At 41.3% G+C, this 24,021-nt stretch overlaps 1 long non-coding RNA gene across 4 annotated transcripts in view; it reads right to left on the bottom strand.

Annotated features, from left to right (window-relative positions):
* Positions 1-23,784, bottom strand: part of LOC141988299 (uncharacterized) — a 37,690-nt gene extending 13,906 nt beyond the window's left edge. Inside the window, exons 1-3 of one of the 4 annotated variants that reach the window (XR_012639723.1) lie at positions 23,454-23,784; positions 20,080-20,144; positions 19,390-19,447 (exon numbers count right to left, since the gene is read on the bottom strand). This is a non-coding gene — a long non-coding RNA (uncharacterized LOC141988299). Of the gene's footprint in view, positions 1-19,389; positions 19,448-20,079; positions 20,145-22,585; positions 22,722-23,009; positions 23,118-23,453 lie in introns of those variants that run through there. The other 3 variants (XR_012639724.1, XR_012639725.1, XR_012639722.1) reach the window with 3 other exon arrangements.
* Positions 23,785-24,021: the final 237 nt, after the last annotated feature.

The following is a 24,021-nucleotide window of genomic DNA, read 5'->3' as shown; positions in this document are numbered from 1 at the left end:
TACAGTAGATCTAGCTAGCACATTTTATAAAATACATTTTATTAGCACCTGTATCCATCAGAAGCAGCAGGCTCTGACAGCAGAATGCTTGAGTTTCTTGATTAATTAAATCTCCCCATTATTCAGCCAAATCAGGAATAGGCGCTGGGTCAACCTATGACCAGGGTGGAATTGTTAGAAGGAATCAGGCCCTGATTCAGAAAAGCGCTTAAGCATGTACTTAATGTTCAGAATGCACTTATGTGCTTTGCCGAATAAAGAGGAAATTACACAAGTTTAACAAATTTTTCAGTGATTAATTTTTGCAGAGATTGACCAGGGTTACCAGCTGGTAAAATGCTATTTGTTAAATTGTTGTGATATAACGACACCAAATATTTTGTCTAGTATTCATTCAGCTCTAGGATTAAATTTAGGCCTCAAAAGAATAACAAGTTATGGGCCAATAGCTATTAAAAAAAAAAAGATTCTAAACATGCGAACCACAAAGTCCTGACAAGCTTTATACTGGACTAGTTTTTTAATTAATATAGGACAACTTCTAGATGGGCTTGCAGATATAGGCCCAGTAAACCAGGATGTTTGGATTGTCTTCCTGCACGAAGAAAATGCCTTTGACAATGTGGAATGGGCCTACGTAAAGGAGGTGGTTAAAAATCATAGTTATTTTTGGGTGCCCAATTCAAGACACATTAAAGGGGAGCGATTTTCAGGAAGTGCTGAATACCCACCCTCTGAAAAATCAGTCCCTGTTAAAGGTGTCTCACACAACTTGAGACACTCATAATTACTAATGACTTTGGAAAATCTTGGCTAATTAGAAAGCCATTCCTGAAACAGCTAATGTACATTCTGCGTGTGGGTAAATGTGAAGTGACATAGCTCAAAAATAATTTCTTTCAGAAGGATTTCAAGGAGGGTTGCCCATTATTCCCCATGATTTTTGCTTGGAAGCTGAAAGCCCTTGTTATGAGATTGAAGTTGGCATACATATAAATAAAATTTGCCTAACTGAGAGCAAAGCAATTTTAGATGGGCATCACTCGAATCCCCAGCAACATTAGGTAGAAATTAAACAAACCCAGGCATTTCCGCTTCAACCAAAATACAGACCCTTTCTAAATAGTCAGATCTAACCAACCATTGACTAGGCAACCAGTTCACGAAACATCCTCAAAATACCTGGAAAAGGTTATCTAAGATACTAAAATGTAATGATCTGCCCTCAATAATATCTTAATCACAGGAACTCTCAATAATAATCATCAAAAACTTGAAGGGCCTTATTCTCATTTATACTAAGGTCACTATGCATCATTCTGGCACTGCAAAGGTGCTTTAAAGCAAATGTAAATTACATTTACACTCATTTTAAGGCCCCTTTACACTTCCAGAATGGTGCAAAGCAGTGTTAGTGTAAATAAGAATCAAATCCTAGTTGAATCAAATAAAAAGAGCTCTATTTGAAGCGATTAATCGAAAGTAAAAAAGATAAACTATCAGGTTGAGATTTTCAAAGCAGTTTAGAGGATTAGAACATATCTTACATTAAGAATGAATTTTTTTACTTCCTGTTATATAGATTATACCGTCTCACTTGGGAATACTGGCAAAGTGGTGGATTTTCCAGTCTGTATTAATTTCTAGACTCTTAGACTGTATTGAAAATATCAATCTAATTAATACATTTAATTAATTCTAATGAAAGAGGTATCTAACCTCTCTAGACTGCTTTCAAAATCTCACTTTAATATTTTATGAACAGTCTAGAAATTAACATAAAAATGAATATAGACTTGAAAGCCCAGTATATTGCCAGTACTGCCAAATGAGATAGTGCAAGGTATATCACAGGATGTTCCTAATGGAAATAGAGAGAATATTTCAAAACTTCAAAGTAAAGACAGTACAACTACACATTAACCTCCAACTCCAAGTATGTTGCAGGTAAAAACATATAAAAAGGCACAGCATTGACAGTGTATAATTAATAGCCAAGAAAAAAGTCCCGCCCAATGTCTGGCAGCATGTAAGCAAATACTGTGCTACCTTACAAAGCAATGCCACAATCTATGGGGAACCTACCTTGCACAACCTCCCAAGGTCTCTCCTATCCCGGGTGAGTGCCCTACCCGCTCGGCTACTGGTTATGCTGGGCACTTGTTCCCTCTCATTTTGACTAGCAGTTCCATCCTGCATCTGAGAAACCGCCAGATGAAATTTTTGTTGAAACGGATACATTGCTGCAAAAAGTTTCCATTCTGATGAATCAGCATTTTTCAATTACCAAAAAAAGTCAATAATTCCCACCTAGCTCTACCTCTAACCAGGGACAGTACTCCCCTTCTCTGTGCTGCGGGGATTATGAAGCCTTTTACTGCCTGCATGTTGTACTGGAGGGTGAACATATTGCCCATAAGGAACCAGGAGGTGGTTACAATACTGTATATTCAGAGACTCTTAGCTGCCAGTGGAAATAGAGACAAAGTAGGAGAGATCATATCTTTTACTGGATCAACTTTTGTTGGTGAAAGAGAGGGGCTTTTGAGCTTCCACAATGGAAACAAAAGTCACATTGGTTGGGTAAGCACAGTAACGAGTAAATTGAAACATATTTACAATAAAGAGAGGTAATCAATTATTTTGTTTTAAAGCAGACAGTGAATCTATGTTTGAAAAGTCTTCTAGACAGAAGTAGGACTTTGGTTTGTTGTGTGGCAAGCATTTGCTTCCAGTAATGTACAAAAACCTCACCAGAAGACACGGGCCTTTATACAGAGTCAGGTGTTTACATTTCAAAACAAGATCTCTCTTTCTCTCTCCAAGACTCACAAACTAAGCACTGCATTTTGTACAAGATACCGTAACTCCAGCTCCACTTTTTGTCAGCCTCTAAAGGAACTGAAATGGATCTGCTAGAGACCTCATTAGTAGACGGTTTGTTTTTAAAGCTTAGATTTTCTTTTAACTATATATCAGAAACATGTGAAATCAGGGGGAGTTAGGCACCTAAATATCTTTGAGGATCTGGGCCTGAGAGGGTTGTCTAAGCAACATGGAGCCAAAATGACTCACACATCCCTCGAAGCAATCACTCCAGGTTAGGGTTGAGGCAGATTACTGAGGCAGTACAGGGAAGCTCATTCCGTAATAGTTCTGGGGATAGGTAGAGAATGTCATATTCCAGGGTTGCCAGTATGACACTGTTCACTCAATTAATTTTTAAAAATATAACTCGAAGCATTTTTTAATAAAAGTGTTCCTGGGGCTTAGGGCTATGCTCACATTTTTACTTTCTACAAAAGGTAAAAGATTCCTCTTTTAGGACAGGATGTGATGATTTACCAATTAAAGACCAGGGCTTTGAGAACTTTTTCAAGCTCCAGCTGATGCAATGCACAAAGATTAATGACGCTGAAGAGAGAACAAAATTGGCTGGGTGAGGAGCACCCACACACACCACCTCCAAACCCAGACAACATAAAATGAAAATATCCTACTCCAAAGATCAGAGGGGTAGCCATGTTAGTCTGGATCTGTAAAAGCGGCAAAGAGTCCTGTGACACCTTATAGACTAACAGACGTATTGGAGCATAAGCTTTTGTGGGTGAATGCCCACTTTGTCAGATGCATATCCTACTCCAAAGAATAACTCGTGTCTCAATAGAATCATAGAATATTAGGGTCGGAAGAGACCCCAGGAGGTCATCTAGTCCAATCCCCTGCTCAAAGCAGGACCAACACCAACTAAATCATCCCCCTTGTAACAGTGCTGGAGAGTTACTTTAGTTTCAGCGCTGAACTTAATCCTGGTTACTAAGTGGTTGCAGGACAGAACAAAGGTCCCGACTAGAATAAATATTGCAGGGCAGGAGACATTCCTCAACATGGTATATTACAACAGATGCCATCTCTATCACTGCCAATTCTGCCCTCCACATCTAGTGTCACTTTTTGCCAATGAAAGACTCTTGGGATACAACAAAGGGGCTCCCACTGTAGCACTTCCCATGCCAAAATTAAAATAACTATTCACTGCTCTGAAAGTTATCCAAATCCACCATTAAGAAAAATTGTTACTGCTAGGAAACAGCACGGAATACACTATGCTTTATGAATTTTTAAAAATGAGAGTGTTGAAAAATATCCTGTACTCCATCACAGCAACCTTAATACAATACAGGAGGGAAACAGGAGAACCCAGATTTTAATGGAGGGTGAGATTTTTCTAGAAATTGCCACCAGATTATATGGGACTGGGAAAATTAAATATAGAAAGACAAATCTTGAATGAGTGATTAAGGAATTTTTTATTAATACACCTGAAAATTGCACAATTTCTATATGGAAACTTTGAAGATATTGGTTAGCTGTGTTTGGCACGTCTGCATTAACAGAAGCAAAAACAATTAAAACATTTTTAAAAAAAGAAAAGGAGGACTTGTGGCACCTTAGACACTAACAAATTTATTTGAGCATAAGCTTTCGTGAGCTACAGCTCACTTCATCGGAAGCATGTTAGTAATCAGACATGGCTACATTGCAGGCAGTGTTGTAGCCGTGTTCGTCCCAGGATATTAGAGAGAGAAGGTGGGAGAGGTAATATCTGTTATTGGATCAACTTCGGTGCGAGAGACAAGTCACTGGGGGGGGGGGGAGAGGAGAGAAGCTTGGGGAACGGGGGTGAGTGGGTTATAGATTGTTGTAATAAGATATAAATGCAGTATCTCTATGCAGCCCATGATTTTTAGGATCAAGCAAAATTATAAATGTATGGCTTATTACAAGACTCTATAATCCACTTAACCACCCCCTTCCTGTTTCCCCCCCCAGAACTGGAGAAGTGTTAACCAGCCACTTCACCTTGAATGGTCCCTTGAAATATGTGTTAACTACTTATGCTAAATGCTCTGTTCCACCTTGGATTTAGCTGTGACACTCTGAAGACCTGAAAAACAGCTCTGTGTAAATTCGGAAGCTTGTTTCTCTCACCAAACAGAAGTGGGTCCAATAAAAGATATTACCTCACCCATCATGACTAACTATGCACAGGAAAGTACTTCTGAAGGTAAAAGTTGCTGGTTTTATATGGGTCAGAGAAGAACCACACTTTAAGAGCATGAATTACGTACATCCTTACCCTTGTGTGTATGGCCAGGCATGCTGGTTTGAAATGCTGCAACTTTTTAGGGAAGGAAAACAATGATGAATATCCAGGTAACCACCCTCTGACATGCAAATATGCCAACAGCTCACTCCTACACTCTTATTCTATTCAAGTACTTCCTTTCTTGGATCAGTTTTTTAGAACTTGTTCAAACTTTGTTTTTGTGTATTTGATAATGTGCAGATAGCAGGAAATTCCTTTGGTCTTGCGGAAGCTGGCTTTTCTTCTCACCTCTCTCTGTTTGGAGAGGCGTGTGGGCAGGTGGAAGGTGCAGTGTAGAAAACAGGTTGAGAGACATTAGACATTCAAGTTGTGGACACAGAGGAACATACTTATTGAACACGGTTGGTGTGTGAATATTAGTTACACTTCTCTGAGCTTATTTTTTATTATCTGTATTGTGGTAGTGCCTAGGAACTCTCAGTCATGGACCAGCGCCCCATTGCGCTACACACTGTACAACCACAGAACAAAGAGGCTGTTTCTGCCTCAAAGAGCTTAGAACCTAGATAATCTCATTTTACTTGTAAGACTTTGCTGCCTATATGACATTTCAAGAGAGGAAATACACATAATTTTTTCAAATCAGCAAAAGTCAGTCTGATGAATTATAATAATCTCTGATTGCATTATCAAGGGCACGTTGTCACCTGACAACTGCTGCTTGTTTCTACTACTGATACTGGACCCAATCCTACAAACGGTTATTGGAATTTACAGGTGCATTGTTTTAATTTCCTACCCAACTCCCTCACCCTTCAGTCTATGCTATTGGTACTATAAACATATTTGTTTAATGGGTTGTTAATAATATTTAACATTCATATATTCCATATATTTTACACATAGCCCACCAACCCTGACAAACTCTCACTGTCTTATTCAAGCAATTTTCTTTCTCAGGGACAATTACCACCTTGACCCCTGTACCCATGTTACACTCCTTCCCTTTGCTTCTGTGTCACATAGGCCCTGATCTTGCAACCACATACTCATATGTGTACTTTCACTCACATGAATCGTCCCACTGGAGCTTGACTTCAGCGGGAGCAGCACTGGGGCTAAGGGCCTATTATCCACCTGTTTACTTGATATACTGCAACGTCTCTAGGGTCCAATCCTGTTCCTACTGAAATCACTGAGAGTTTTGTCATTGAGTTCAATGGGAGCTCAAGCAGGCCCTACGTAGACAAACAAAACAGAGTGTCATATGGTGAGGCAGAGTGGTGCTTCTCTTTTAATAAGAGTAACACTTGTTTGAAGAACTAGAATAGAAAGTAACAACTCAAACTGAAAAAAAAAAAAAACCACCGAACAAGGAAGAAATGAATCTTTCTAATTCCCCTTGATTGATGCTCTAGAAGTTTCAGGGGACGTTCCTCTCCTTTTTCTAGTAGCCACACAAAGAAATACTGCTTGGGCAACTTTGAAAACAGACTGCAAATTTTATTGCTGACTCTTTGCCCACAATAAAATAGCACACTTTTAATGCTGATTTTACAACAGACACAGAGTTTTACTGAATAATATGGACACTTTCACCCAGAACGGTAACATCTACTCCAAAGGCTATTACAATGGACAGCGCTGCAGCAGATCACAAAATATTAGATTTACTTGCTCTACATAATAAATAAAAAAATAAATAAAACTTTAAAAATATCACCAGTGTCCAAAAGCCACATGGTATTCTAGAATACTTTAAAGTATACATGATCCTTAAAATGGTGGTGTGATGGAATGAGGATCTATAGCCCAGGGATAGATGAAAAGATGAAACTGTGGACATGTCAAGGTACCCTAGCAGCATATAGTTTGGAAGTAGAGCTAGGGTTCATATTAACAAGGAAAGGTCAGTTGGAGGAAGACATAGCTGGAAATAGTTATTTGCTCACAACTCAAGTGAGGTCATGGAAGTATTTGGAGACTGGCCTCTGAAAGTGAATTCCTGGAAAGAGGAATGAAGGTCTACTATCAGAAGATGCTCTCCTGAAACGTAAGAAGAACAAAAGATAGATGAATCAGATTACCTGGAGACACTCTTAACATAGTACATGTATAGATGAATTGAAGAATGAGTTACTAGGACCATATTTGGGGTTGGGAAGGAAACCTCCCCCTCCTCCCCCCTCCCCAGGGTAAGATTGGCAAAGATCCTGGAGATTTTTCAGCTTCCTCTGCAGCATGGGTCACAGGTCACTTGCAGATTTAAACCAGTGTAAATGGCGGATTCTCTGTAATTTGAACTCTTTAAATCATGATTTGCAGGCCAGAGGTTAGGGGTCTGTTACAGGAGTGGGTAGGTGAGGTTCTGTGGCCTGCAATGTGGAGGAGTTCAGACGAGATGATCGTGATGGTTCCTTCTGACCTTTAAAGTCTATGAGACCATGTTAACTGCATCTTTTATATTTAGCTTTCATGTTAAATTGTGTATATGCTACTGCCTGTTCTATTGTGCGCTTAGCTTCTTTTCTTTAAAATCTTTCCCCAGGTTCTTTTGTTATAAAATAAATTCATCAGTTCTTTTACCCTGGTTATATTTCTTTACTAGGAAATATAGAAGGGACCTTAACACTTTGATCTGCCTTCAAAAATATGCTATGATTAAACAATGCATATGGAGAATCAGCATGTTTTCACTGTGCCACGTCTAGCTACAAAAGTGGAGAATGGCAGCCTAAACTATTACAATGCCCTCTGAAGAAAAGCCTTGTTACTGATGGTTTCTGTTAGCCAGGAGACATCTGAGGCAGATGTTAGGACTGAAGAGAACAATGACCTGGTTGATCTGTACTCTTGGCTAAAGACCTCGCAAGTTAATGCTGCTGAGAAGCAACTGAAACATACTGGGTAAAATCCTGGCCCCCACTGAAGTCGAGGGGAGCTTTGCCCCACTTCTTGAAGTGTGCCCCAATGTGTGGGCTAGACTGCGCAACCGTTACTCACTTCAGCAAGTACTTACCCAAGGGGCCCACTGGAGTCTAACCTCATATGTATGAGAATGTGATGTAGAAGACTCCGCAATGGAGACTTTTCCTCTCATTTCCATGCTACAGCTGGTCATGTCCTAAGGGCATGTCTACACTTCAGTCCAAAGTTGACCTATGTAATTACTGCGGTGGCCGATGTCCACACTGCCCTCCTTCTGTTGGTGGTGTGCGTCCTCACCAGAAGCGCTTCCAAAGGCAGTGTGTGTGTGTGGGGGGGGAGGGGGCTGAGAGCCAGAGCTCTCAGCTCCATGTAGCTCCCTGCTGGGAGCCCAACTGCACCCCGGGCTATTGGCTCCCCGCTCCCAGCCAGGAGTGGGGGTCAGGGGGCAGCTGCCTGGGCTTCTCAGCTTCCTGAGTGGGGAGCCTCTGGGCACCAGTCCAGCTGGGAGTAGGGAGCCAGGGGCAGCTGGGCTTTAGCTACTTGGCTTTCTTGTCAAAAGAAATTGACAAGACAGCCAACAGCCAATGTAAGTAAGGCAGTGTCTACACAGACACTGTGTTGCCCTAACTACACCGACCTAAGCCCTAGGCCTCTTGTGGAGATTGAGTTATTGTCAGTGTAGTACGGCACTTACATCAGTGGGACAAGGCTGTAGTGTGTACACTGACATAATCAGGTTGATTTAAGCTGCCTTATGTCGACCTAACTGTGTAGTGTAGACCAGGCCTAAGTTACACATGGTGCATAGAACAAAGCCCAAACAAATTAAGTTAGAAATGTATTTGTGAATCAAATTACAGCTACAATGCAAGATATAAAATAGGTTTAATTTTTCCTTCAAGCTTTCTACAGAGTTTGGATACAATTTACGTCACTCAGCAATGATTGTGTGGCACTCCGACATTAACTAATTGTGCTGTATTTATACATGTACATTGCCTAAAAATCCTGCATATAGGGGAAGTTAACAACTGCCTCTTACTGCAGTCTTGGAAGTGGCTACAGTCCTAAAGGTATAATCACCGAATACAGTGATATAAGTTCTCCAAGTATTTATTTTGGCTTTTAGCAGTGGAACCTGCATTAACAGTGAAAACAAAATGACGTGCTCATATGATGGGTGTGGACATCACGAGATTGGTAGATGCCTGGTGGAAGAGGTTGGGAAATACTAGTATCTGCTTCTCCTCTCTCCTGCTCCCAGAGTGCTTAGACACATGTCCAGAAACAATAGGGACTTGTAAGAATTTTGGCAAATTTCACTTTAAATTGTGGAAAATTTCTCTGAAATTTTTCTTTTGTACTATTGTATTTAAATAACAGATATTACTGGTAAGTCACAAGGAGAGTCATTTATAAATATTTATTAAAGGGAAGATTCTCAAAAGTGCCTAAGAGACTTAGGAGCACAAGTGCCACTTACTTTTGGTGGGACTTGTGCTCTGAAGTCATTTAGCCATTTTTGAACATCCCACCCTAACTTATTAAACTAATTGGCAGCTAAGTAGAACAACATCAAAGTTTATTAAAGCAAAATTCTGGAAAATGTTATTGACAATTCTGCAAACATCTGCTTCCCTCAAGATGATACAGAATACTCTAAGTAAACATGACACAATGATGACACAGATTGCTTTATAAAAAACCCTCCAAAAGTTACAATCTGTGGAAATCAGAATATCCACCTTTGTATACAACAGTGAAAGATCTCCCACTATGAAAAAGAAAAAAAAAATTCTTTTAGTTGCCCTCCAAAGTATTTTCATGAAGACTCTTTCATAAATACTTATGCACATGTGTAACTTCACAAATGTAAGTAGCCTAACTTAATTCAATATATGAATTCAGAGAACCCAGTTTTTAAATACAAGCTACTTAATAGGATGTCCTTGGATCCTCTGAGCTGACACATAAATGCTGGTTTTATTTGTCTTGATCATCTAGCTGGAGGAAATTAAGAAATCCATGTTTAAAAATTAACCCTAGAGATACATAAAATATGTAGCTCCTTTCCACTGTATTCTATTAATTGCTGTATATGACACCACATTGCCTTCTGTTCTCTGATCATAGGATTAAGGATCTTAACATATACACACAAGGAGATGGAGGTGAGGTTATTGAGAGAAGCTTAACTCTGAACAGCTTGACTTTTGTGCGCTAAAAATCTCATCTATAAAACATTACATTTCAAATTTAAACAATACAGAGGACAAAATCCTGTAGTCTTAGTAAGGTCCTAATAGTAAAGACAACCCTTATGTACACAAGAAATCCTCTCTGATAGATGAAGTCTGCTCGTGTATGGTTTACTTGCCTGAGTAAAGGTCTTCCAGGTCACATACTGAGAGAAGATTTCAGGATGTGTCCCGTAAGTGTAGATGGGGGGAAAGAGGGAGGTTGTATTTTACTTCAGAAAATAAGCAATTTTATAAAATCAAGGAAGAAGCCTTTTTAAAAAAGCCATTAGACTTTTAAAAAAACATTTGAAATGAAGAAAAGCCCAAATTAAAAATAACAGGAAAGAATGAGAGCGAGAGGGAGCCCCCATCTTTCCTACAGAACCCTCAGAGTTTAAAGTTTACTTGTCTTGAGGCCAGTTCTCAGCATCCGGGTCTAGCAACAGCAGCTCTTTTAAAAGTTCTTTGTGCCACCCACACAAGTTTTCAATATGTTATCAATCAGTTACAAATAAATGTAAGCAGCTAATGAATTAGGGCTAAGTTCATCTCCACGGAAGACAGGAGTCATACTGGGATGAATGAGGCCCAATCCTGCAATTCACTGTGTGTCTGCTGCACCCATGCAACACATCAAAATGATAGTGCATCCTGGGCAAAAATACCCCACAATTATACAGTCTAATGTGGCTAGCAAGCGAAGCTCACTGCACCAATCTCTGCCCTGTGGGGTCTTCTGGTTAGTTGTGCTCCAGAGACTGGAACACTCTGTCTCTGACAGAACACCTAAGAGCTAGATACCTAACATGATGTTTAGCTTCCAGTCTAGGGCTCAAGTCAGCCAAGAAATAGTAAAGAACAGTCACCGGGCCCAAATAAGAAAAGACCCCCATCCCTTTTGAATTCCCATCCAAAGGTGGGGAGAGGAAGCAACAGCTGAAATAAACTTAGGCATTGCAGCAAGTGGGGGAATAAGTGAGCTGTGTGAATGGTTCAGGTGTAGTTCATGGGATGGCCCTAGCCTAACCTTACCCATGACCTTCTCCTTCTTTTATATCAAAGAGAAAACCATTTCAATTGGACTCAGAAGTCAATGTTCCAAATTCAAGTCTAGTATAAAAGGGTGCAAGCCTCATTTAAGCCAATGGCATTCAAACTGCTTACCCAAAGATCAAATTTAACCCAATGTTGCTACGGTCAATAAATGATAAAAACAATGAATGAGAAGGTTACGATAGAAAATCAGGGAAAGAGAAACATACAAAAAGGGTGAGGGAGAAAAAGAAGTGAAATACTAGTTAAAACATGAGATCATGTTGTATTTTCCTTTTAGTATCAATTGGCTGGCCTCCCAAAGCAACTAAAAAAAACACACAACAAGCCAAAGACATTTTAAATTAGATGAGTCTGACTTCTCAATCAACATTACCTGCCTGGAGAGAAAGTTTCTGCATTATTTTTCAAGTTTTGGTTTTACGATCTGCTGCAATTTAGCTCAGTTTAAAAGTATGTCCATTCTAAAATGAATATCATGGTAAATAATCAAGTTCATTCCAGGAACTGTAAGATTTTGGGGCTTAATGACTCAAAAAGCATGTGCTTTAAGTGTTAATGCACGTGTTTTATTCTCTCATCCATATTTTAGCCATCTTTACACCAAGGATGTTTGATCAGCTTGAAATTAATGGTATGCTCTTAACCAAACGAGCTTTTCATTCCTTGTGTATTTATTCATCAATCAAAAAGTCTTAAACCAACAAGCTGACTTTTTAAATGGGAATTACTCTGGTTTTCAAAAAGAACTGTCCCAGGGGAATCCCATATAAATGACAATACTTCCAAGAAATGTCTGCTTAAGAATTTACATCCAGGGATTGAATAATTAAATTACTGTTTATAAAATGCCTGGAACCTCTCCTAGGTGTTATGTTTTTTTCAGTTGTAACCTAAAGCAGAAGCTACACTCAGAAAGTTGGTTCTGAATCATTCCCTTCTTTTGAAAAATCCACAGGAAGGGATAAAATTGAAGTGCTGAGATTGTCTGGTGAGCAGCTGGGTATTGCATTGGAAGGGCCTGATCCAAGCCCACTGAAGCCAATAGTAGGCTTTCCACTGACTTCACTTTACACTGGATCAAGCTGAAAAAAGCAGTGCCAAGCAGAAGGACCCTCTTTCTTCTCCACTGCCCACCAGTCTGCAGATATTATGTTTTAACAGCCCCTGTAGCATGTGAACTTTCTTCCCAGTTAGTTTTGGGTAGAAAATTTATACACTAGTCTGCTCTAAGATTTGAGAGCAACATGAAACAAAGTTACCCCCATGTACTGAATTTTCAAAAGCAGCTACATAAATTGCATGTCTATATCCCACATACATGTACATACAAACAAGTATATGACCTTGTAAGAGGGATTAGTTATCTTAGTTCCCACTGGCATACAAATAGGGAATTTGTTTATGCAGTTTCAGTAGACAGCTTTTTAAAATGTTGCTCTATACATAAATTAGGTTCAGTTTCTTATAGAAAATACATTTCAAAATACATTTTCATTGAATGCATGCTCCTTTTCATGGCTTATCCCTGACATTATGAAACACCTCCATTTGACTCCAGTAATGGCTTGCTTCTGATCACAGCAAGAAAATTCTCATCAAAAGGTGGGAGTTAACTCAAAGCCTCATGTGCGGAAAATAGTCCCCAGGAAATAGATTAAGCAGAAAATCAATTTGGTAGAAAGGTACAAGACATTCAAGGTGAAGGCTCAGGTGTACAAAACTCAGCACTCTGCATCACCAGAAATAACTAAAAGGGAAAATCCACCTATACCTCACTAGCTTTTATATCCTTCATTTAAAAGCTGGCCACATTTCCCATTGCAGACTAGAAAATGAGAAGTGTCAAAACACCCCAGTGTTCAGAGTCATGGGAGTAGGTAAAGCAAAAATACCTTCCTATCATCTGGTTATCCAGCAATCCTGGGCAGATGTCTCCTTGATTCAGTGAAGCCCATAGTATGGGCAGTAAAGGGGCAGGAAAACTCTCAAAGATACATCTCATAGAGTTTCCTGTCCATTGTTCCCTCAGGGAGAACAGAGTCAGTGGTTTCACAAATTAGAGGGGTGAGACGTCCCAACTCTACAAATCCTGGGGATCCACAGAGAAGGGCACCCCCAGATCTGTGGAGTAAGGAGCCATCCAGGTTGACAGTTTATGACTCCAAGCTGCCATTCTGGCCCATCCTTCCAGCAGCATAGCTTCAATCATACTTCAATCATACCGAATCATACTGCCATTGGCTGGGACCCTCTGTAGCTGCTCAGTAGTGACCGGGGAGCAAACACAGAGGTAACTAATACATAGCTATATTAATTCCCTTCTGTATTTCCTCAGAGTCCCCTTCCTTTCCTCACCCCAAAATCACATGCAGTGCCTTCTGTATAAAGCCCCAGTAGAGTGCCATCCACAGAATGCAAGGAAAGGAGGATAGGTTTTGGTCTATCAAGTATCCATTTGATGGACCAGGAGTGAAAAAGACAGCAGACCCTGAAATATTATGATAGAGTAGAAAGAGCACTGGTACTGCACTCAGATATTTTGGACTTGACAAAACTTAACACAAGTGAAGATGGTAATTTTGCTCTGTGATTCAGTTTTGGCTGATGAACCAGGAGACCTTGTTAAGCTTCTGACAGTGGAACAAACAGGAGTGGCCACAGAAAACAGGAGTGGCCATGGACAAATTCACCTCTTCTGGATGTATGTTCTGTGTTCATTAGCTTTGACGTTTTAGAGATCAGTCTACGTTACAGGTGGTATTTGCCAGTGGCTGTGGGCTGGACAGATTAAAGTTTACTAAAATAACCAATCAAATACAAAAATGGTGATTTCTACAGTTGTACGGGCTGCTTTTTTGTGATTAGTTTTGATTAAAGCTGAACAAAACTCTTCAGATATATTCTGGCTTTGATTAAATCTACTTAGTTGAACTGATCACTTTAGCAAAATTCAGCACTGAGTTTTTCCCACCTTGGTGGAATTTAAAAAAATATGTCATATTAACCAGTTTACCCACCTGGATAAGAAAACCATACTACCAGGACTCTTTCAACTCTATACCTAATTCACTTGACCATACTGCCCCCCCAGGCAATCCACATCTTCTCTGAACCTCAGTTTCCCATCTGTACAGTATAATACTAATAATACTCAATGACTACAGGCCAAATCCTGCTTGACTGACTTCGTTTTCATGGACTTCAACTGGAGTTGTGAATACTCATCAACTATAAAAATGCAGGCCATTCATTCAGATACCTAACTTTAGACATCCAAGTTTGAAACGTTTGTCCTAAAATGACTTCTTTGGGAAGCACTGTGACCTAGTAAATTTGGCATAGGACTGGGAGTCAGAAGACCTGGGATCTAACCTTGTTTCCAAAACTGATTTGCTGTGTGACTTGTGCAGGTCAGTTATATCCACAAAACCTCAGTTTCCTCACCTGTAAAATAAGATGATACCTACCTTCTATAGAACATTTGTGAAATGCTACCTAAGTACAAAGCATTAAGCTCAATTAGTGGTAGAGGTGGGAATGGAACTCCGCAGCCCCTGCCTCCTAATCCTATATTCAAGGTGCTGTCGATGCAGCAGACTGCTTTTCAAAAAATTCACAACTGTGTATTTTTGTGGGAAATTGATAGTTTTTGTAAGTGCCTAGATAAAATTATGTGCAAATTATTTTTAATTATGTAAATTTCAAGTCCTTCCATTCATTTCAATGGGTATTGGTTCAGACTCATACGTATATAAATGTACATACATACATACAAAAACTTTCACTAGATGTTCTTCAGTGAGTTAGAGTTTGTTTTATATGCAGTATGTCAAGAAAAATGTTTTGGTCAAATTGTGCTCTGGGAAATGACTGAGCAGGGCCCTGAGGTTCCTGTGATTAAGTTAACTTGTGGGAATGGGTAACCTACGAGTTCCTCACTGAAGTCAGTTAGGACACTAATGGAGTTCCCATTCCTGTGGTTTGGGACTGTTTCCTTTTTTAAAGCAGTCATCCTTACACACAATGTTCTGTTTACATTACATCTTACACAGGCTAGATATCTTCTGGAACTTTAAAGTAGTACCATAAAAGAACAAATGTAAGAGATTAAATTTAAAAATAAAAGTATTGACAAAGAACTGATAGCTTCACCAGAGATGGTATACACATGGCAGTACTAATACAAGAAGATACAAGTAACAGCGGAACTAGTTTGATGTTACTGAATTCCTAGACCTTTTTATTTATAGCATGGCAAAAAATCAGTAAACGTCAAATCCTGCAGCCCTTTCTTAGGCAAACACCCAATGAAATCAATGGGCATACCTAAGTAAGGTCTGCAGGATCAAAGGGGCCACAGAGCGAGCTGGATCTGTCCCATCATATTTTAAGAGACCGCTTGTTCAGTGCAAGAATAACATCCCTCATCATTTCTGAAAAGGACATTAAATTCTAAACTCCATAGGTTGCTAATTAAATTTTATAGTGATTTTTGGAAGTCACTGGGATTTTTCCTCTGTAATAAATCTCAATATGGGCCATATATTCCTCACTGAGGCACTGTTTTCATTTTAACAGCTCTACTCTTTTATCCATTCAGTTTTCTATTTCTTGAGACCTTTGGGCCCACCTGAAATTTATTCCATTAGAGCTATCCATCTAAAAAAGGCTTCACTGCATTTTTGTAAGTTTCCTTTGTCATACAGAATTTAGTAGTCGGAAACAGATTCTTGAGAGAGCAAAGATGTCTTGACAGAGGAAAAAATATCGCTGGAGGAAAAACGAAGTGATCTTCTCTAAGTTTAAATAAAATTGGCTCAACTTTACCTGTGTTTTGCATCAAAGCAGCATTTATTCTGACCTCACAGCAAACAATAAAAGTGCTATTCTATCATCAGCCTACTGAAATGATAGGCACAACATAATGAACGGCTTGCATATCAAAGGCATGCTTTCTAAGAAGCTTGACCATTGTTCAATTATCTGTTCCTCAAACACCTACTGTACAGATAGCTGCTTCAGTTTCATTGTTTATTACTTTTTTAAAATCACCTGCCGCTCTGCAAGTTGACAGCAGATTAATTCCAAACCCAAATGTTTGTGTTTTAAAATTCTTTTTATAGTAATTCACAAATGGGAGTATCAGCCATTCAGGCATGGCTGGTGTGTGGTCTTTATACCCTTATTTGATGGACAATTTATTAAATTAGCTTGCGTACACTACATTTCACCAAGAATTTGTCCATTTGTCCATTGCCAGAATGACCCATTGTGCTGGACAATGTAATAAGATTAATACACATAAGAAAAGATAAAACAGGCTCCCACAACTCCCCCCATAGATCTCTATATGGAAAGGATTCTTCCAATAAGGAAAGTGGAGCTTAGCTACCTCTGGGGAACTGTATTTCTACTTTTATCCCTTTCCCTTTTTGAACACATATGGACATCTATGCAGAGTCTGTGGTCTGTTGGATATAGGCAGGAGAGACTGGGTGGGCAAGGGAAACAGGAGGGGTGGGTTAGCTGTGGGGATGTACCAGGTCTCTCTCCCCACTGGGAGAATCTCTGAAGATGATAACACGGCAGATAACAGAGACCTCTGTATTATTTCTACAGAGCTTGGGGTTTCTGGGTGGAGAAGCAGCAGCTCCAGACAATCCCTGTAGCAAGCCTGCAATCAGAGCTAGCACTGGTATGTCTCCTGGAGCTGGGAATCACACCAACAGCTTGACACTCCAACATACCCAGAGTCATGGAGATCAGAATCTGGCACATTCTGCACATCATTATATGCATGTGGTATAAAACTGTTGGGGGTCGGCTATTAAATATATATTTAAAAATAATACAACCATGAAACTGGGAAATTGGAGGTGAGGATCTCACTCAGAATTCCTATCCAGCAACTTTATGCTGGGCAGAAGGGCCAGAGTGGTGTAAAGGGACTCTAAAATCCCCAGTATCCCCTCACAAGTCTTCGTGCAGGGGGCATACTGGGTGTGTAGTTGGGAACCGGAGGGATGTGCTAGGGGCTGGATATGTTGCAGAGATTCTGGGTAGCCCTAAGGCCCATACATCAGGCAAGTGAGACTGGCTGTGACTTAGGCCTCAGGGATGTCTAAATTATGCTGAGGGCCTCTCCAGCCTCTGGAGCAGCTCAGTATCCAAAAGGCATTAAGGTGCTTGAAGCCACCTTAGTTTCTCCCCTCCAGCTGTAGTTCTGTGCTGCTCCTGTTTCAGGGATAGCAGAGAATCTCACCCTCTAAATTCATTTTCCAGCCTGTCTCACTGTATGACCTTGATCAAATCACTTAGGCTACGTCTACACTAGAAACTTCAACATACTGCTACGGGAGTGCTCCCACGGCAGCGCTTTGAAGTGTGAGGGTTGTCACGCATGAGCTCTGGGAACATGGCTCCCAGCGCTCCTGGTAATCCACCCCCACGAGGGTAATATCGCTGAGCACTGGGAACATGGCTCCCAGTGCTCAGAGCCTGTCCACACTAGCGCTTTAAAGCGTTCAGACTTGCTGCGCTCAGGGGGGTGATTTTTCAGCAAGTTAGAGTGCTATAAAATGTAAGTGTAGACTCTACCTACACCAATGGGAGGGATTCTCCTGTTGGTGTAGGTAATCCACCCCTCCCCACCCCCCGACCCCCAGAGGCAATAGCTTGACCAACAAAAGAATTCTTCCATTAACCTAGCGCTGTATACTCTGGGGGATAGGTGAATTTAACTATGCCACTCAGAGGTGTGGACTTTTCACAACCCTGAGTGACATAGTTAAGCTGACTTAATTTTCTAATGTAGACCAGGCCTTAACCATTGTCCCCCATCTGTAAAATGGAGATAATAGTTATCTAGACCACAGGAGAGCAGGGAGATTTAATTAATTTATGTCTTTAAAGTACTTTGAAATCTTTGGATGAAGAATGCTATAGAAAGTGAAAAGCAGTACTATTAATATGTACTGACAGTTGGAGGTTAGAATTTCTTATCTTTATTGGGGAACTATTGATCACAACAGTAGGGCTATTCCCTAGCTCTCTTAGAAAAGTCTCCCTAAGACTTTAACTTTCAGCAGAAATAGGCAGAGGAGACCTCAGTTTAACGTCTCATCTAAACAATCACTTATGTATCAAAATAAAGTTCCAATCACAAGATTTTTTAGACATTGTTACTAATATAACGTTCTAGATGACCAAAGTGCTGAACAAACATTACTCGGTTAATCATGAGGTACAAAATGAATGCCACATAACAGGTATGGTATAATTGTTGCAATCGCATGAATCAAATGCCAAATTTAGGCAAGAAAATTCAAATATCTTTTAAACATATTCCTTTTCCCTATGGGAATTTTTCATACAATTTTGAGAAGTCTTTAAACTTGTATTGGTTGCTACATCAGGAAGAAAAATGAATGTGACTATCTTATTTTCAAATTTTGTGTATCTAAAACGTTTCTTTCTAATACAGCATTTTTAAAATACTCATGTCCAGTGCAGTTAGCAATAAACTCAAAGGCAGAAATATAAAACTATTTAGAAGCACCAGTGTTCAATAGAAAAATACCTTTTTTTAAAAAAATACTTTGAAAAAATATTTAGCATTTATCTTCAAAGCATTTTATAATCATCACAGTACCACATGCAAGAGTAAGCAAGTATTATCCCAATTATACACAAACTATGAGACATGCAAATAATATTTTGGTGTGTTGAAAGGGCTAAAGAATCTGCAATCATAGACTTAAATTACTAATAAATCCTAATATAACTGACCCAAAATGAAAACGTGATAGAGGATAAAATCATTTTGATACATTCCAGTTTCTGATCATATGTTGCTGTCATTGTTTGTCATATAAATACTCCTATTGATAGTTAAAAGGTAGGTTTGCAGCTGGATCCTGCAATTAGCTGAGCAGACTCTCTGCCCTTGCTAAGGATTTCCCTTAAGGTGTTAAGCCTGCACTACCTGTTGTCAATGGAACAAGTGGGCCCAGAGCAATTTTAGTAGTCCCTGGAAAGCTGATCGGTCATAGTTACCAGCTGTCCTTGCTTCCAGATGTTTCTCCAGATGTCCAGGATCCTAATTATAAAGAAGCTGGAAAAAGGCAGATAGCGTGATTAACTATTTTTAAAAAATGACAACAGACTTATAGCACGAAAGATGCTAAAATACATACTCCCCTTGTATTACTTTTCCATGTCAGCAATTATTGCAGTTACCACAGGGATGTGTAATGTGATCATGAAGAGGAGGGGTGGAAGCCCACAAAATACGCATTAAGAAATGGCCCACACGATGGAAAAATTTTGAGACCCCCTGTATTACAACCTATGGAGTGTGGATTTGTGGAAAGTTGTTAGTAGTGCTTTCGGGACAGATCGTGCCTGGCCCTAACGCAGCTAAACAGGTGATTAAGAACCCCACCTGCTGGGACACCTCCCCATTTCTTCACTTGAGCGTGCAGGTGGAGGAGAATAGACTGCATGCTTGGTATTCCTTCTGCCTCCAGAGTGAAAGTATGCTACAGCCAGGAACAAAAGCTATAGCCACTTTCTCTCCACTAGCAGCCCAGGGGAAACAGGGGAGCCATTGTGATGCTGAGTTACAGTTCTTCCCTGGCACGGTGCAGCTACGTCATATTTAGGGCACCGAGCAAAGGTTCAGTGTCTAGCACAGCTGAAATTCCTCTCACAGAAACAGCAGAAGATTTTACCTAATTTTCTTACCTAGTCTATATGTCGTGGCTATTGACTGCTCCTCTGAAAGGGTAGATTGAATACATGCCATCTCTCTGGGAAGTAACAGACAACATTCTCTGTATTACGCTACCAGGCTTTTAAGTTAGAATGCCAAAGAATTTTATGAAAGGCAAAATTATGTAGGTCTCAAACTAAAAGTCTTCTATTAATATGCCAGCCACACGCAAGGTAAAGCAAGTGAATGGGACAAAAAGAGAGGGACAGATGTGAAGGAGAGTTACTGGTTAAAGAGATTTCTCAAGCTGAAACTGCACCCTTTTATTATAATAATTGGGTTAGAGAGAATGACGCTATTTTGAAAAGTAAATTACCAAAACCACATCTAAATGAAGTATTTTTAAAGGGGCATTGTCAGCTTTATGTCTAGTGAATTTACAAAATTAAGCTAAAAGTTGTATTAGTGCAATATCTACTAGTTTTGTGGGTTTAGTTACCATTTTCTTAATTTATAAAACATTTCTCCATTGTTGCTGTGCGAAACACACACGCAAACAATAGAGGAAGCTAAAGAAACAGTGAAAATGACTATATGAAGTGCTAATAATTGCACAGTGCAAACAAACTGATATGTCTCTATTTTTCTTAACCTCTCATTTAATAATAGTAGATGTTGTAATAATAGTAGGTAAAAGGTTTTCTTCAGAAATTAGTGTGCTTGCATTTGACAGTGTCCCTTTAATTTTTTTATTTTGTTTTGCACGTTGGATTTATGCTTACAGAGCTGACTGTCTCAAATGAAAGCACTACTCTCTTGAAAGGTCAGACTTTACTTTTAAAATAAGCTTCTAGACACTTTACAATTTCAAACCTGAACTCCAAGAAGATCAGACTATGATTAAAAGGCCAGCTGAAAATAAATCACAATGGCTCCACATTTACAGCTATCAGAAAACAAAAAGAAACATCATTTGAATTAAAAAATAATTTCTTAGGTAGACAGTTGAAAAAATATACGTGCTTGCCACTACTATTACAAAACTACTGGAAAGGAACAGAGATGTAGATATGATACTTGTCCTATAGTATTCCACAAGCCTACCCCAAAACACAAGCTATTGAAAACTAGCATATTGCATGCTAGTCCTTACATACGACAGGATACTATACCATATACAGGTTTCAGAGTAACAGCCGTGTTAGTCTGTATTCGCAAAAAGAAAAGGAGTACTTGTGGCACCTTAGAGACTAACCAATTTATTTGAGCATAAGCTTTCGTGAGCTACAGCTGTAGCTCACGAAAGCTTATGCTCAAATAAATTGGTTAGTCTCTAAGGTGCCACAAGTACTCCTTTTCTTTATACCATATACATACATGCACGTATCATTTTTTTTGTTTCTCCCTGTCCTCCAAATGCCAACTGCAGTTGCTACATCGTCTAATTTATAATTCCAATTAAAATACAATGTACATTTATATAGCACCCAAAGTGCTTTACAAATCAGTGGTATGGACCACTTCTCCCAAAGGTGGAATATACAGCACCTATTGAAGAGAGCACTGCAACATCACCCTACAGTCCAGGAAAGGAAGAATACTGGATTCCATTGAAATTGAGGGAAAGAGAAGGTGTGCCTACCTAAGTTAGCATTAGCCAACATACTGTAGAAACCTTAGTTATTTCAAAAGCAGTCGCTGTACTAATTTCCTCCCCCTTAAACTCTTCCACTACTGCAGCTACAGTGGCGGTGGTAACACCTACTTGTCTAGACATGGAGTTATTCCTGATTAGCTCCAACTACGGACACCCTTATTCCAGTGACCACACCTGGGGCTGGAGCTAGGGTGACCAGATAGCAAGTGTGAAAAATCAGGACATGGGGTGAGGGGTAATAGGAGTCCATATTTAGAAAAAAGCCCCAAATATCGGGACTGTCCCTATAAAATCGGGACATCTGGTCACCCTAGCTGGAGCTTATGAGGAATAACTCCCTGTGTAGACAAGTCCTAACATTAATAGAGAGTGACCTCTGGTGTTTTAAACACCCTCTTATACGACCCCGAGCGAGCAGAGTACGGTCTGGATCATCAGTGACGGCCAAGAACCTAGCTATGGCTAGCTGCTACCATCCCTGCCGTGCCAGAGCAGCACGAGTGGGAAATACTAGGAAAACAAGCACAGGGTAGCCAGACCCATCGGATCTTTACTAGTCCCAAGCAACCGAAGTTAAGTGTGCAAAAGATTTGTAACCAAGCGCAAAACGATCTGAAGCACATGGTGACCCACCCAACCGCCCACCAGCACCGGGTGGGGGCAAACTTTTGTCCCGAACGTTTCTGCGCCTAACACAAGGGATGGTTTAGAGGAAAGGTGCCTTGTGCTTCAAGCAGATGGGGAAACTGGCCTCGCTGTCGCCAGCGCAAACCAGAAAAGGCCCCTGGATTCTTTCCCTCTTCAACGCCAAGGCGCCTGCCCGAAATGGGGCAGCGGGGTATTTTTGCTGACTCGGAGCCAGACGCAAAAGCGCTACCAACCCTGCAGCACCCAGACTTTCCTTTGAGGGCCCCCACGCCGCAGTCCTGGCCCAGCCCGGCTCGGAACGAATCACAGGACAAGACGCTCCAGAGACACAGACCCCTGCAAGCAGCCAGACACAGGGCTCCCCCTCCTCCCCTCGCTCCCTGCCAGCAGAGCCTTCCCTGGGCAAAGTCCCCGGGCTTGCAGCGTTAGCGCCTTGCAAGCGCCCTCCCCTCTGCCCCTCTCCTCCGGGCTTCCCTGGTTATTATTGGGTGCGCAGCTGCCGCCCGCATAAATTTAGGCGTGTCGGGCCCTGGGGGTGGTAGGACCGGTGCAAAGCGCTTTGTCTGGCTCCTCACCCCCCCATCCCCGCGCAGCGGAGCTCAGCTGCAGGATCCCGCCCGCCTTCCCCTCCTGGCTGAACGGCTGCCGTGTGTTCACCTGAGCCAGGTTTCCCCTTGTGCGCTGCAACGAGGGCAGCGGATTTCTCGCCCCCGGCTGCGCGCTGAGGGGCCGGCGGCGCCTGCAGCAGCCTCGCGCGCGCTGCCCGCGGCAGGCGCCTGCCCAGCAATGAGCGGAGCGGAGCGCGGAGGACCCCGGGGGCCGGCTGCAGAGCGCTCGGCCCCGGGAGACGGGGAGCAGCGCCTCTGTTTCCTCCTGCCGCAGCTGCAGAGCGGGCAAAGCCGCGCTCGGGTTACTTTCCCTTCCAGCACTGGACGCTTGCGGGAGCCGGCCGCGCGGCGCTAGAGGAGATGCAGCGGCTACAGCAGCTCAGGGCAGGGCGCAGAGCCTGTAACCCCGCAGGGAGAGGGACCGGTGCCGCCCCCCGCCTCCCACATCTCAGCGACCCCAGGCACCGCTGCCCGGGAGCCTGCAGTTACAGACCCCAGAGGGCACCTCCGTTGTCTCTGAAGTGTAATTCTAGCCTCTGCTTCGGTCAGGGCGAGCGCAGCACTGCGGTTCCTGCGGCTTCTTCTCGGCGCTCCTGCTTCTGCTGACGCGGACGGGGCTTTCGCTCTCGAGTGGAATCAGTGCGTGGCCCAGAATAACCCGCCTCAGTTTACCCAGTTGGCTCGTCTCGGGTGCAGGAGATCGGAGTAGTACGCGCGAGTACGAGTCGGCTGTGCAGTTGTCCTCTCTCCTGGTGAGTTTCCCATCGATGTGGGGGGAGGACCCCGGTGTGGGTTAGTTTCGTGTCGCTAAAGACAGAAAAGGGCTGCTATTTGTTAGCTAGCTTATTTTTATTCCTAAAGGGATGCTTCTCTTTTCTGTCCCCGGTTTGGATTTTATGAATATCTTTAGAGAGATAAAGGCAGGGGATCTAATCTCTCAGGAGGAATACAAATAATACCAATTTACTAGAAGAAACAGGGCTTTTGGCTGTTTGTGTATCAGGAGCGCATTCACGGATTTGCAGCAACCTATAACTTCCTTAAATCTGGTACTCCTCTGT

This window comes from Natator depressus, chromosome 5 (assembly GCF_965152275.1).
Source record: "Natator depressus isolate rNatDep1 chromosome 5, rNatDep2.hap1, whole genome shotgun sequence".
Classification (NCBI taxonomy): domain Eukaryota; kingdom Metazoa; phylum Chordata; order Testudines; family Cheloniidae; genus Natator; species Natator depressus.
The sequence above is the reverse complement of the archived record's forward strand: the minus strand, read 5'-3'. Positions and strand labels throughout refer to the sequence as shown.